At 41.6% G+C, this 13,458-nt stretch overlaps 1 protein-coding gene across 1 annotated transcript in view; it reads left to right on the top strand.

The window, feature by feature from the left end:
• HECA (hdc homolog, cell cycle regulator) overlaps positions 1 to 13,458 on the top strand; it is a 47,914-nt gene that overhangs the window by 505 nt on the left and 33,951 nt on the right. The gene's annotated exons all lie outside the window — the stretch shown is intronic.

The raw sequence follows: 13,458 nt of genomic DNA, 5'->3' as shown, positions 1-13,458 counted from the left end.
CACCCCGCCTCTCCGCCCCGTGGAGGCTGCCCCTTCCAGGTCCCCACGCCTAGCGGCGACGACGGATCCGCGGCCCGTTCCCGGGGTCTGCGCCGCTCCGCGGCCGCGCGCCCGGGGTCGGCTGCGCCTCAGACCCCGAGGGGCGCCGGGGTGCTCCGCGGCGGCCGTGCTCCCCTCGGGCCCTGCCCGTGCTGGCGGGGCCGAGTGTGTGCCCCGGGCCGTGGGGGAAGGGGAGAAGGGGGGGTTGGAAAGAGCTGCCCAAGTTGAAAAGAATGATCCGATTGGAAACTTAGACACCAGTTCATTCTTCCCTGTGTCCCCCTCACCCCCTCGTCTTTCCTCCCGAGTGAGGAAGAGCCTTAAATCCCAGCAAATCCAGGCTTGCCGCAGCAATTGCCACAGGTGAAGAGGCCCCGAGACATTTTTACTATAGGGCGTGTGTGTGCGTGCTTGTGCGCGCGCGCGCTCTTTAATTCTCCTGCTCGCTTGAGGAAGGAAGAGAATCTGAACTTGACTTCCGTTCTCAGACCGGAGTTAAAAAAAAAAATCATGCTCTATACGATTCTGTTTCACAGGTTTAAAAGTAAGCCTACTCATCTTAGGTAGTGCCTGAATGCACCTTTGTCGGGGTACTTAGGGAATAGCGAAGATGTGACAGGATTGCCGTTGTCACTACAGAGACATGGTTTTCGTTACAGAGTGCTAGGCAAACACTTTTTTCTTACTTGGACAGTTCTTTGAATTCCTCTGGTCAGGCAGTTTTTCAGGGAAGGGACTAGAGGTATAATTTAATGAAGGGAGATTAGGATCTTTATATCTGGCTTTTAACTTGTAGCTTTTCAGCTTTTGAAGCCATTCTTTATGCAGATCACTTTTTAAACGGGCACCTGCACTTAAAGAACCCCACAGTGCTCTGAACATAGAAGATTGAAGTGTGCCTGTTAAGAACAGAACCATAGGCCGGCCCCGTTGGCTGTGTCTCTGCAATATTGAAATAGGAAGGTTTTTCTTTTTTCCAGGAACAGACATCCTGGTTTTGAATGTGTGATAATACAGTTTTTGGCCAGGCTATCTTCTCCATGTTCTTTTGTTTTCCAAGCGCTAAACTTCATTTTGGTATTGATGTGGCAGAGGGGAAGGAAGACAGACTTGGTGGCTCAGCCCTTTAGAGCTCTGCCTTCTTAGGAAGGTTGGTCTTTCTCAGATCTGATTTCCTTGCCTTTAAAATTGGGGGGGAAAAAAAATACATATATGTATTACATTGGCTCACTCATAAGGTTATTGTGAGGCTTGGAGTGTCACTTTCCTGCCCAGTTCCCAGTTCTTGTTTTAAAGTCTTGTTACATTTCTAACTTGCTTAGTAAAGTTCCTCAAGAAAAGTGATCAATGAATGATAGCTGTCATTTGCTCCTTCATAAAATATTAAGCACTTACAGTGTTACCACTACTGTGCTAAGTATTAAAGGGTACAGTGGTAATCAAGAGAGGACATCCTGGTCCTCATGGAGCTTGCATTCCAGTTCTGGTGGTGGTCTGCCTTACCCTTTTTATGTGTGTGTGTCTGTATGGAAGCTTCAAGTTGTCTGTTTCCTTTTTCTCCAGAAGATTAGACTACTTTCACTGATCTCTGAAACTAATAATGCACTCTCTGCTAATTAATTGAATATAAGTAAAAAAATGTTTTAAAGATTAGACCACTTTTAGGTGGCATGAAGAAATTTTTTTCTTAGGCTGGTGATACCTCCTCCTTTGTAAACTTCAAGCTGGTTATGGTGTCCCTGTTATTACTTTCCTCTGAAATGGCAAGCTCAGGTATATTTAACAGTTCTGTATATGTCTGTGTGAAGCTGTGTATTTCTGATTTGGAGCTTGTTTTATGAAATGAATGGGGAAAAGGGTGAAGAAATGGGCCAAACATTGCCATAGTCAGGGTTAGAGAAGGTACAAACTTTGATCAGTGAGCTCTATTTTATGATGCTGCATTTGGTTCTGACATGGTGTGAAGTCTCAGTGAATGATCCACCTTAATTTGAAGAACTTCTCACTGCAATTGATAACCGAACATGGATGCTAAGGCCTACAGTGTGCAAAATTGATAAGTAAGGAAATTACAAATGCCTTTTTTTTTTTTTTTGCCATTTAAAGCTGTGCTTTATAATGTTGGGGTGGGAGAGGTGACATGGGTGAATTTTAAAGGAAGGGGCAACAGATACGCAAACTCTCAAGAATCAACTGATAAGGCCCAATTATTTTTGAATTTTAGAATGACATCAGTTGGACTAATATAGTATTTCTTTCTTTTTTTTTAAAGATTTATTTATGTATTAGAGAGTAAGAGAGAATGAGCAGGGAGAACAGCAGAGGGAGAGGGAGAAGCATCAAAGGCATCAAAAGTCCTATTTTTTTTTAAATATTTTATTTATTTATTTGACAGAGCACAAGCAAGGAGAGCAGCAGGCAGAGGGAGAAGCAGGTTCCCCACAGAGCAGGGAGCCCGATGCGGGGCTTGATCCCAGGACTCTGGGATCATGACCTGAGCCGAAGGCAGACGCTTAACCGACTGGGCCACTCAGGCACCCCAGTTTTTTAAAAGATTATTTACTTGAGAGAGAGCATGAGCAGGGTGCGGAGGGTCAGAGGGAGAGGGAGAAGCAGACTCCCCACTGAGCAGGGAGCCTGACAACACGGGATTTGATCCCAGGACCCCAAGATCATGACCTGGGCAGATGCTTAACTGCCTAACTGACTGCGCCACCCCTAGTATAGTATTTCTAAGTATATTTCAATTTTTTTTATTTAACTGTGACATTAGATTTTGCAGTTACGAATATTACAAATAAAATAATTCTAAGGATGTAATAAATCTGAATTCTCTTAAAATTTTAAAGGGTTTGTTCTCACTGCGCAACTCAGTTGTGATCTATATCTGCAAGCATGCCAATTATATGAAGTTAATAGTAGTTGTAGTTTGTGCTTGTTTGGAGTTTATAGAATTGTTTTATGTCTTGTAGTTCTTGGGCATTATGGCCATCAGGGAAGGGTAATACGAGTTCTTAGTTGTTCACTGTTTGTCAGTAGGTATAAATAGCTGCTTATTCTATAAAAGAAGACTGCTAGTTAGGGAAAGCTGGGGAAGCTATGGTATGATTGTAGGTGAAGAAATTGAACTGGTTGCAGTTGAGTAAGATGAATATTAATTGTAAGGACTTTGTACTCCTGATAAGTTTATTAGTACATTTTTAGATACTGGTTTATGAAGCTTTTTGTAGGAAGTGGAGTAAAAGATTGTAAAAGTGCCATCCTATTCCTACATAGTAAACATCTGTGTACGTATTGTAGCATTTTGATTGTAGGTGGACAAGATTTGCCAATCATTATTTTTAGGATCTAGTAATCAGGCAGTAGATTATAACTATGCAGTTTCATTCTGGAATTCTGTTTCCATTAGGCCACTGCTTTTTCGCCAGAGGCCTAAAAATATATGAACCCTTGATCGTAGATCTAGTTTTCAGTGGGCCTGGATCCCAAGTCCTTTTATTAATTCCTGTTTTATGAATGACCGTGGTTCACCACTCCACTCATTCCTGACTGCCAACCCCTGGGTAGCTGAATCTGCCTTTTAATCCATTCAGCGACACTTTATAGTAAATGGAGCTAGTTTACATAGTGATTGGTTGTGCATTTGGTAGGCGTAGATTCCCATCCTGGCTCCTCAAATTACTTGCCATATGATCTTGGGCAAGTCATTTGACTTCTCTGAGACTCAGTTTCTGCATATTTAAAATGGGATTATAGCACCTACCCGTACATATACAGTAAGATCTATCATATATTACAGATATACTACTTATGTATTATGTATACATATACAGTGTTTGACTTATAATATGAGCTTACTAAGTGTTATTTGGCAGATTCTGGAAATAGTCTTTGAAACAGAGATTTTACATGTGGGAATTCTACTGGAAATGCCCTAGCTGGGCAGTGAGGGAAGCAGGATTGAACAGAGGGGGGAGGAGTTGAACTGCTGTGCAGTTAACAGCTGGGCCCTCTGGAGCTGGGGTGGTCCTGCAGAGTTATCTCACCTTGAGGCATGGAAGCAGGACCTTTAAACTCGTTGTCCCCTGTTGACTAGTCATTTGGACATGGGCTGCCCCCAGAAAGAGGGTATGACCTGGGGAGTTGCGGCATCTCTTAGCTGGTGAGCCTCTGGAGAGGGACTCAGCTGAGAGCTCTCTGCTCCGAGGGAAGGAGAGCCCTTTTAATTCCCTAGCATTACCTGTTTCTTCACTTAGACCACTAGTGTCATTCACCTAAGACACAGCTGTGGGATAAATAGTTCTCACTACCCTTTATGGATCAGGCTGGGAGTTCACAACCAGTGTGACATTGTTTTGATAGGAAATGTGTTCTGAATTCCATACATCTTTACAGGTAGGTTTTTGGAACTCCACCTGTTCCTTATAAACAAGATTTGTGCTTTTCTGCATACTTAGGCCAGTGAACACATTTTGTATAATCCCAGGTTTGTAGTATATTTTAAATTTTCTCTTTTTAGGTGTTTACTTGAGTTCTTACTACATTTAAGTTATCTATATTCATCAGAAGAAAAATGAAGAGTGTTTGCTGTTTATTTTCAAATCAAGGAATATTTATTGCAGGTCTGAGGTATGTTGAGTGTGATTGTCATCTTGGAAGACATTTTCTTGCCTTATTTAGAAGTTAATTTTGTCAAGTCTTTAAAAATATCTGCTACTTTTGGACCTTGTCTTTTAAAATCCGCTTTTGTAATGGGGATTGGTAGAAAATATTGCCTCATCCATCAAAGATTCATCTTGTGCACTTTTAAGAACTATTCTGTGTTCTGCTGATGGAGTTTTGTGCACAGTCCTTACTCTTTCTTTCTTGTTAGAGGACCTGAGTTTAAATTCTAGAAACTAAACCTTCAATGTCAGCTTTCCTGTAAGTCCAAGAATATATATCATTCTGTAGAGAATTGAAAACAGGAGATAAAACTGGGAAGTCTCTTCCAGCTTAATCCTCCTACGAATTTACTCCAGGCTTAGCTATGAACAATTTAAAAAAACTTGAAGGCATCAAAAGGAAAACTTTAGGGAAAAAAAAATCTGATTGTTGCTCACGATGTCTTTGGCATTTTTAAGGGATTGATTTAATTACATATGTTTTGTTATTTCATTATTTTAGCAGTAATAAAATGGCCATTGTGGATTTAAAAAAATAAAGAAGATAGGTGAAGTTCTCTTTGACTTTCTTTTTTTTTTTTTTTTAAAGATTTTATTTATTTATTTGAGACAGAGAGAATGAGAGACAGAGAGCATGAGAGGGAGGAGGGTCAGAGGGAGAAGCAGACTCCCTGCCGAGCAGGGAGCCCGATGCGGGACTCGATCCCGGGACTCCAGGATCATGACCTGAGCCGAAGGCAGTCGCTTAACCAACTGAGCCACCCAGGCGCCCTCTCTTTGACTTTCTAGTCAAACCCATAATCCTACCACTTAGATCACCATTGTTAACATTTTGATGCATATTCTTTTTTTTTTTTTAAGATTTTTTATTTATTTATTTGAGAGAGAGAGAGACTGAGAGAGAGAGAGCATGAAAGGGGGGAGGGTTGGAGGGAGAAGCAGACTCCCTGCCGTGCAGGGAGCCCGATGCGGGACTCGATCCCGGGACTCCAGGATCATGACCTGAGCCGAAGGCAGTCGCTCAACCAACTGAGCCACCCAGGCGCCCTTTGATGCATATTCTTGTACACTTTTAATTTTTTCTCTTACAGATTTTCAAAAGTATACAGTTTTCAAAAAGGATAATATATTTTATAATCTGTGTTGTACATATGCAGTATTTTGTAGATGTTTTAGCAGAGTGGTAAATACACAGGTGCATCACCATTTCAATGACTGCATAACATGCCATCATATGTTTGCATCTTGGATGATTTGATCATTCTACTATTGTCTGACCTTTAGGTTCTTATTTATACATCCGTAGGCATTACCCAATTACTTGCTTAGGGTAAATTCTTTTTTTTTTTTTTTTTTTCTTTTTTTTACCTGTGGACTTGCTGTTTCAAAGGATAGGCATTTTTTTTTTTTTAATAATTAATACATGCTGACAGATTGTCTCATAGAAAAATTGTAGCAGTTTGCCCCTGCTGTGGTCAGAGTGTCCTTTCCCCATAGCCTCACTAGTCTCTAGTTCTTGTTGTTTTTAGGCATGTTGGAGAATTGCTGGTATCCCCGACTGTCTCAGCAGTAAGAGGGCCCCAGTAGGATCAAGAGCCCGGAGCGGATGCTACCGCACTTAAGGGGACTTTCCAAAGCTGCATTTAATTCTTTTGGGGACTTCTGTGCTCTTTAGTGATTTGGTGGCTAACAAGGATTCAACAAGATATCTAATGATGGTGAGTGGTATTTTAGCAGTTGGTAATAGTGAAGATGAAAACATAGGCTTTTGAAATTCTGGCTGCAACATTATTCTAATCTTAAGAAATAAGGCCTAAAAATTTTAAAGTTTTAGTCAATAAGCATGCGGTCTGAATAGGTGTGGGTACAAACCTAGGTGCCCCAGTTTACTAGCAAAGTGACTTTGGGGCAGGTTATGTAACCTTTCTCAGACTCCATTTTCTCTAAATACAACCCTTTAGAGTGTTTTTGAAGATGAGGAAGAACTGTATTAAAGATCTTGGCTCAGGGCCTGGCAGATATGGGCACTATCAGTAATAGGTTTATAAGTTTTGTGATGTGTTCAACTTTATTCAGTTACAAGACTTTTAAACTATTCTGCATTGAGAACAGACACCAAGAGACAGTAAGATGGTGGTGAAGGGTCTGTGAATATTAATATAAGAAAAGACTGATTTCATACAGGTTATTATTCAAGCACTGATTTGATTACAGGTGATCTGTTCTTCCCTCATCATCTCTCTTTGATTATAGTTTACCTGGAAAAATCAGATGATTTATCAGAAAAGAAAAAAAAAGTAAAAAGCAAAATGTGAAAATTGTTATATCCTCCTTCCTTCATTTATTTATTCATCTCAGGTATTGAGTGCCTGCTATTTGTCAGGCACTGTGTTAGGCTCTGGGATTACAAGGACAAAAGAATTGGGCCGCAGGGGCTTATGGTCTATGGGGAGCCTTTATAGAAACCAGTACAAGTAGGTTATTACATGTACACCACACAAGGGTAGCTTAGAAATAAAGAGCTGGAGCTTCTGAGGTGATAAAAATTTAGATTAAAGGTGGGGATTGTGGGGCCCCTGGGTGGCTCAGCCAGTAAGTTTCCCGACTGTTGGTTTTGGCTCAGGTCATGATCTTAAGGGTTGTGAGATTGAGCCCCGTGTCGGACTCTGTACTCGGCAAGGAGTCTGCTGGAGATTCTCTCTCCCTCTCTCTCTGCCTCCCCCCCTCCCCACCAAATAAATAAATCTTAAAAAAACCAAAAAGATGGGATTGTATTATGATATGGAGAAGTGAAATAAACATGTGGAGTTGAAGAGTAGCTGACAGGAGGTGGGGAGCTCAGGGTATTCTTTGGGGATCAGCCAGGGCTTAATATTACTGACATATTAATATTAATATCCCCTCTCTCCAGGCCACAACTAGAAAGTTCATTAGTTCAAGTGTTTTGTTTGTTTGCTTATTCATTGTTTTGTTCATCTGTGTACACATCCATTTACTAAACATATATTATGTGCCTATGCTATGGTCTATTCTATAATTGGAAGTTTAACGTTGAATTGTACTTGAACGCATCAGAATCTGCATTCCTACAGGCTCATGGTGAAGTTGGGACAGAGACATGTGAACACCAGGAGCCATGATAATGTGCTACAGATGCCCAGTGGAGGAAGTGATTTGTTTCCTGGAGGAGGGGATATTTGAGCTGAGTCTTGCAGGAAGCAGTTAGCTCTGAAAGCAAAGGGAGGATGTTTCAAACAGAGGGAGGTGAGAATGAGACTTAAGTTCTGGTTGCTGCCAGGAGTTTCTGACTGGTCTCAGGTGCAACGGTAGGACAGGAGGCTGGAAAGGGAGTGGGGCCAGATGGTCAAATCTGGATGTTTTGTAGCCAGTAGAGGACCGTCCTTGAGGTTTGTAAGCAGGCACATACATGGTCAGCTGCACCTGCAAAAGGGTGTAGGTTCGTTTAGTTGGTTTGTCATTATACGTTGCTGACAAGCTGATAGAGTTGTAATTTCAATAGACTGGTATTTTAGCAATTTTTCTTTGGATACAACTAGTCAAGGATTATTGGCCCAACCTGCCATGGACCCTTGATTCTGGTTTTTCAGTAAAGCAGTGGGCACAGTACCCACGGCTGTTAGGGGAGAGTCTGTCTTCATTGTGGGCACCAGCATCCCTGTGCTTTCTGAGCCATGGAAGGTTAGCTAATTGAGGTTAACTTAAGAGAACCAACTGCCAAGGAGTGGTTGGGGCCATCTGAGCAGAAGGGGTTTTCTCTGGAGGGAGAGCTGTTCCTATGGTTTATTTTTCATATCTCCGTAGAAAGTATATATATATCTCTGTGCCAGGTTGGATTAATTTTCTTGGTTTGTCATTCTATTTTTATCATCATTGGATCAGTTTTAAAACAAACTGTGGTTGTGGTTGGCTCTCATTGTTTTGTACAAAGTAACTTTGTGTGTGTGTGTGTGTGTTGTGTGTGTTTCATTCTGTATATTTTAGAAAGCTTCCAGTTCTCAGTGGTTGGTGAAATAGCAACTTGCTTTATTTAATCAACAGGTTGTTTCAGTTCGATTGTACTAGAGTTTTTTTTTTTTTTTAAAGATTTTATTTATTTATTTGACAGAGCACAAGCAGGCAGAGCGTTGGGCAGAGGGAGAGGGAGAAGCAGGCTCCCCGCTGAGCAGGGAGCCAAAGGCAGATGCTTAACCGAGCCACCCAGGCGCCCTGTACTAGAGTATTTTTATAAAACGGCGGAGAGTAGTGTTTCTAATGCTTACTTATTTATGTCCTGATTTATTAGAAGTAGAAAAGGGAAACAGATTCTTTCTGCTAAATTATACTTATGAGGATAATACTTGAAAACAATCGGGGGCGCCTGGGTGGCTCAGTCGTTAAGCGTCTGCCTTCGGCTCAGGTCATGATCCCAGGGTCCTGGGATCGAGTCCCACATCGGGCTCCCTGCTCTGCGGGAAGCCTGCTTCTCCCTCTCCCACTCCCTCTGCTTGTGTTCCTGCTCTCGCTGTGTCTCTCTCTGTCAAAAAAATAAAATCTTAAAAAAAAAAAAAAGAAAACAATCAAGAGTTAGAAACAAAGATTCAGAGGAAGTTTAAAGAAAAGAGGAAGACTTAAAGAGGAAGTGTTAAATGTTAATCATATAATTGCTTTGACTGCAATTAATAAAGTTAGCATGATTTTCATATACACTCATATATATAATGTAATCTGTAGATTTAAGTTGTCAGGAGGAAAAGATTTTCCTCCATCCTCTTAGGTGTAATAATTGGGGTCTGCAAATTAAGCCAACAAAAGATAAATTAATAAGGGAAAAGACATTTAATCACAGGAAAAGAATTTGACTCAAAGTGGGGGGTTAGAATTTATGGCTTATATACCACCTTAATAGGAGAAAGGGAGGGGAGAAAGGCACGGGAAAACAGATGACTTCTTATTAAGAGAAGGGGAGAGGAAAATGGGCACCTATAGGAAAAGAAATAACTTTCTGGAAAGATAAATGGGCTCTTAGAGAATAGATGAGAGAGATGATAGTTTTGTGGCAATGCCTGCTTAGGTGTGGTACGGAGACTTCTCTCTGGTGATAAGAGTCAGTCTTCCTGAACCATGAGAGACGATGGACTCTAAAAAACAAACTGAGGGTTCTAGAGGGGAGGGGGGTGGGAGGATGGGTTAGCCTGGTGATGGGTATTGAGGAGGGCACATTCTGCATGGAGCACTGGGTGTTATGCACAAACAATGAATCATGGAACACTACATCTAAAACTAATGATGTAATGTAGGGGGATTAACATAAGAATAAAAAAATTAAAAAAAAAAAGTCAGTCTTCCCTGATTACTCCTATGAGGAGACTTAAGTCAGTTCTTTTGAGAGGCTCTGCTTTTAGGCAGACAAGAGATTTCAAGAACTCAAATGCCTTCAGCTGAAAATAATTTTTAGGCTACAGTGGCACATTCTTGATCTCTTCAAAATATTTTGCAGTTCAGATCATATTACCCCCGTGATAGCAATTACAGGTAGTCAGATTGCAAAAGACAGTGTCATAATTCAGGATTTTTAATTTTGATTTTGTTGGAAATTTATTAGAAATAGATGGTCTTAAAGCATATGCCTTTAAAAAACTGAGAAAAAGGATAAGTTTAGGCAAAAGTTAACAGGGTATCAAATTGCTCATATAAGTAAGGAAGGTATTTGCCAGATTTAAAATGTAGCTTTTTCCCTAGGGATAAGCGTAAGTTTGATGATACTTCAGATCCATGTCCTTTCAAGTTATAAAAGCATCTCAGGAGAGTCTTTTGACACTGATGTTGAAACTGAATCACAAAGTCTTTAAGATTTCTAAATGAGCACTCCTGAATGTGGTTGTTTCAGTATAATATTTTAGTAGAACTCTATTATTATACAACTTATTAAAGTGACACATTACTTGTTATGTATCAGTGCCTGATGAAGCTCAGTGTCTGGGCAGAAGTGGAAACTGGGGAATGTACAGAATCGAGTTCTGGCTATTTTTGATTGGCAGCATGTGCAGTTTGTAATCTGAGAGGCTGAGCTGAGGATGGTTGGTGACGGTTGTTACTGAACACACACAGTGCTGCCAGAAGCCAGGAGAGAGCCTGGCATCGAGAAATGGGAAGTGTCCTTCTCTGGTAGAGGTGAAAATGTGTACATCTAACATAGGGGGCAGCTCCAAAAACGACTCCAAGTGGTTTCAAGCTCTTCAGATCTGTTCTCAGGGGGGCAGTGCTTACATGTTGCAGTGCTGTTAGCCCTGTAATGATATGGTGCCGCTATATTAGGCATTTAGTTTTAGATGTGCAGATGATGTCTTACTTCCAGAGCAAATTGGGTAAGATGCCCGGGTGTGAGGTGTGTTAGAGCTACAGAACCCATAGAATCCACAGAAAGGAGAAGCAGCTGCTTCCAGCAATTGGAACAATGATGATACCACAACTGCCCATTATTGAGTGCTTTCTAGGAGCCAGATACGACACCCAGCAGTTGGCAGTCTGCACTTGAGGATGAGGACACTAAGCTCCAGATAAGGCCTCTTTCCCTTTTTGCAGAAAAAGGCATATTTGGGTTACAGAGATGTGCCTGACCCTGATACCACAGTTTGATCCTGTGTCATATTGGGCCCATCTTGACACCGTGCATGTGTATAAATAAGGAACACGTTTTTAAGTAGAGGATTTAAATGCAGTATAAAAACCTCAAGGAAGCAATAGGGCTATTTAAATTACTTTTTTTTTTTTTTAAAGATTTTATTTATTTTTTAACAGAGAGAGAGACAGTGAGAGAGGGAACACAAGCAGGGAGAGTGGGAGAGGGAGAAGCAGGCTTCCCGCCGAGCGGGGAGCCCGATGTGGGACTCGATTCCAGGACCCTGGGATCATGACCTGAGCCGAAGGCAGACGCTTAACGACTGAGCCACCCAGGCGCCCTTAAATTACTTTTAAAAGGCCTTACGCTTATCATTTGGGTACTTGAACTGAAATTAAATTTGTGAAACAAAACACTTGACCAAGGAAGCACTTCACTCATACGTTTTCCATTCATGTTGATTTGATTCCTTCTCATTATGATGGAAGGATTTCCTGGTGTTGGAATTGTGGAGGTTGTGAACATTTGAACTGACACTTCCTGTTTTTAATGGACTGTAGGCTAAAGCCCTAGATGTGGGATCACTGGTCACGAGGCATGTGTGTCTTTTTTTAAAGATTTTATTTATTTATTTGAGAGAGAGAGTGAGAGAGAGAGAGAGCACAAATAGGCAGAGCAGCAGGCAGAGGGAGAGGAAGAAGCAGACTCCCTGCTGAGCAGGGAGCGCGATGTGGGACTTGATCCCGGGACCCTAGGATCGTGACCTAAGCTGAGCCACTCAGGTGCCCAAGGCATGTGGTTTTTAAGGCTTCCAGACGAAGTGCCAAAGTGCCCTCTAGAAAGGGTTTACCTGTTTGCATGACCACTGGCTCTGCATGGGGTGCGCCTTTCTTCACAGTCCTCAGCCTGGGTTTTGATGATCATTTTCATCTCCACCCATCAGATAGATGAACAATTACATCTCATTGTTATTTTTATTTGCATTTGGTGGATTGTCAGTGAGCGAGTGCCTTTATATATATACTGCTCATTCGTGGTGTTTTCCTCTTTGTGCTTTTTGTTCATTTCACTAGTGGGATGTTTGTGTTCTTACTGATTTGCACAAAGTTTTTGTATATTCAGGATACTTTTTTGATGTACATTTTCCCTGGTCTGTTGTTTATCTTTTGTCTTATTTCAGATGAACTTGCTGGTTAGAAATGTTACGGTTTTGTATGATCACAGAACATCCACATAGAGAACTCAGGAGAAAGGTAGGGAGCTTGAGGAAAGGAGCCTGTTTGATGGTACTCGCAGGCAAAGCAGTGTGGGCATGGCATAAGGTTAATGACTGCGTTCACTTGGATATCAGTGCACAGCAGTGCTCTTAACGGTAGTGAGGTTCTGTTCCCTTTTTGTATTTAATTTTCGAGGCTCTGTTTTCACAGACTCGGTTGCCTTCCCTGACCCTCCACTTCCCTGACTGCTGTTGTCCAGTTGACAGCTGGGCTGCAGTGCTCAACACCTGTCATGTCTTGCGCATTTCTAAAATACCTTGCACTTTTTATTCTAGCTACGTAGGACTTTGCAACTTGTAGATAAAGGTCCATTAGTTACTTATCACCTCTTCTCAAGAACGAAGCTGCAGGGCGCTTGGGTGGCTCAGTTGGTAGGGCAACTGCCTTCGGCTCAGGTCATGATCCTGGAGACCCAGGATCGAGTCCCGCATCGGGCTCCCTGCTCAGTGGGGAGTCTGCTTCTCCCTCTGACCCTCCCCCCTCTCATGCTCTCTCTCTCAAATAAATAAAATCTTAAAAAAAAAAAAAAGAACAAAGCTGCAGACTCAGTCCTCGTAAGGCTAAATTGCCCATAACTTCCTTGTGATAACACCCTTAAGTGCCAAGTCACAAGAACTCATTTTTCTCATTGTGGCACTTGGATTGAAATTACATTTGTATGTTAATAAAATGAAGATATAGCATTCAGTCAAACCAAAATTTATTTGCACCCCCATGCATCATGCTGATCTAGTCGGCCCTTGTGCTTCTCAAATGGCTGTGATTTGGAAGAGATTCCCAAACTCACTGCTTGTTCCAGAGAGTGTGAGATTTTTTTTTTTTTTAAGATTTTATTTATTTATTTGAGAGAGAGAGAATG

Source organism: Neomonachus schauinslandi, chromosome 8, assembly GCF_002201575.2.
Source record: "Neomonachus schauinslandi chromosome 8, ASM220157v2, whole genome shotgun sequence".
NCBI lineage: Eukaryota > Metazoa > Chordata > Mammalia > Carnivora > Phocidae > Neomonachus > Neomonachus schauinslandi.
The sequence above is the reverse complement of the archived record's forward strand: the minus strand, read 5'-3'. Positions and strand labels throughout refer to the sequence as shown.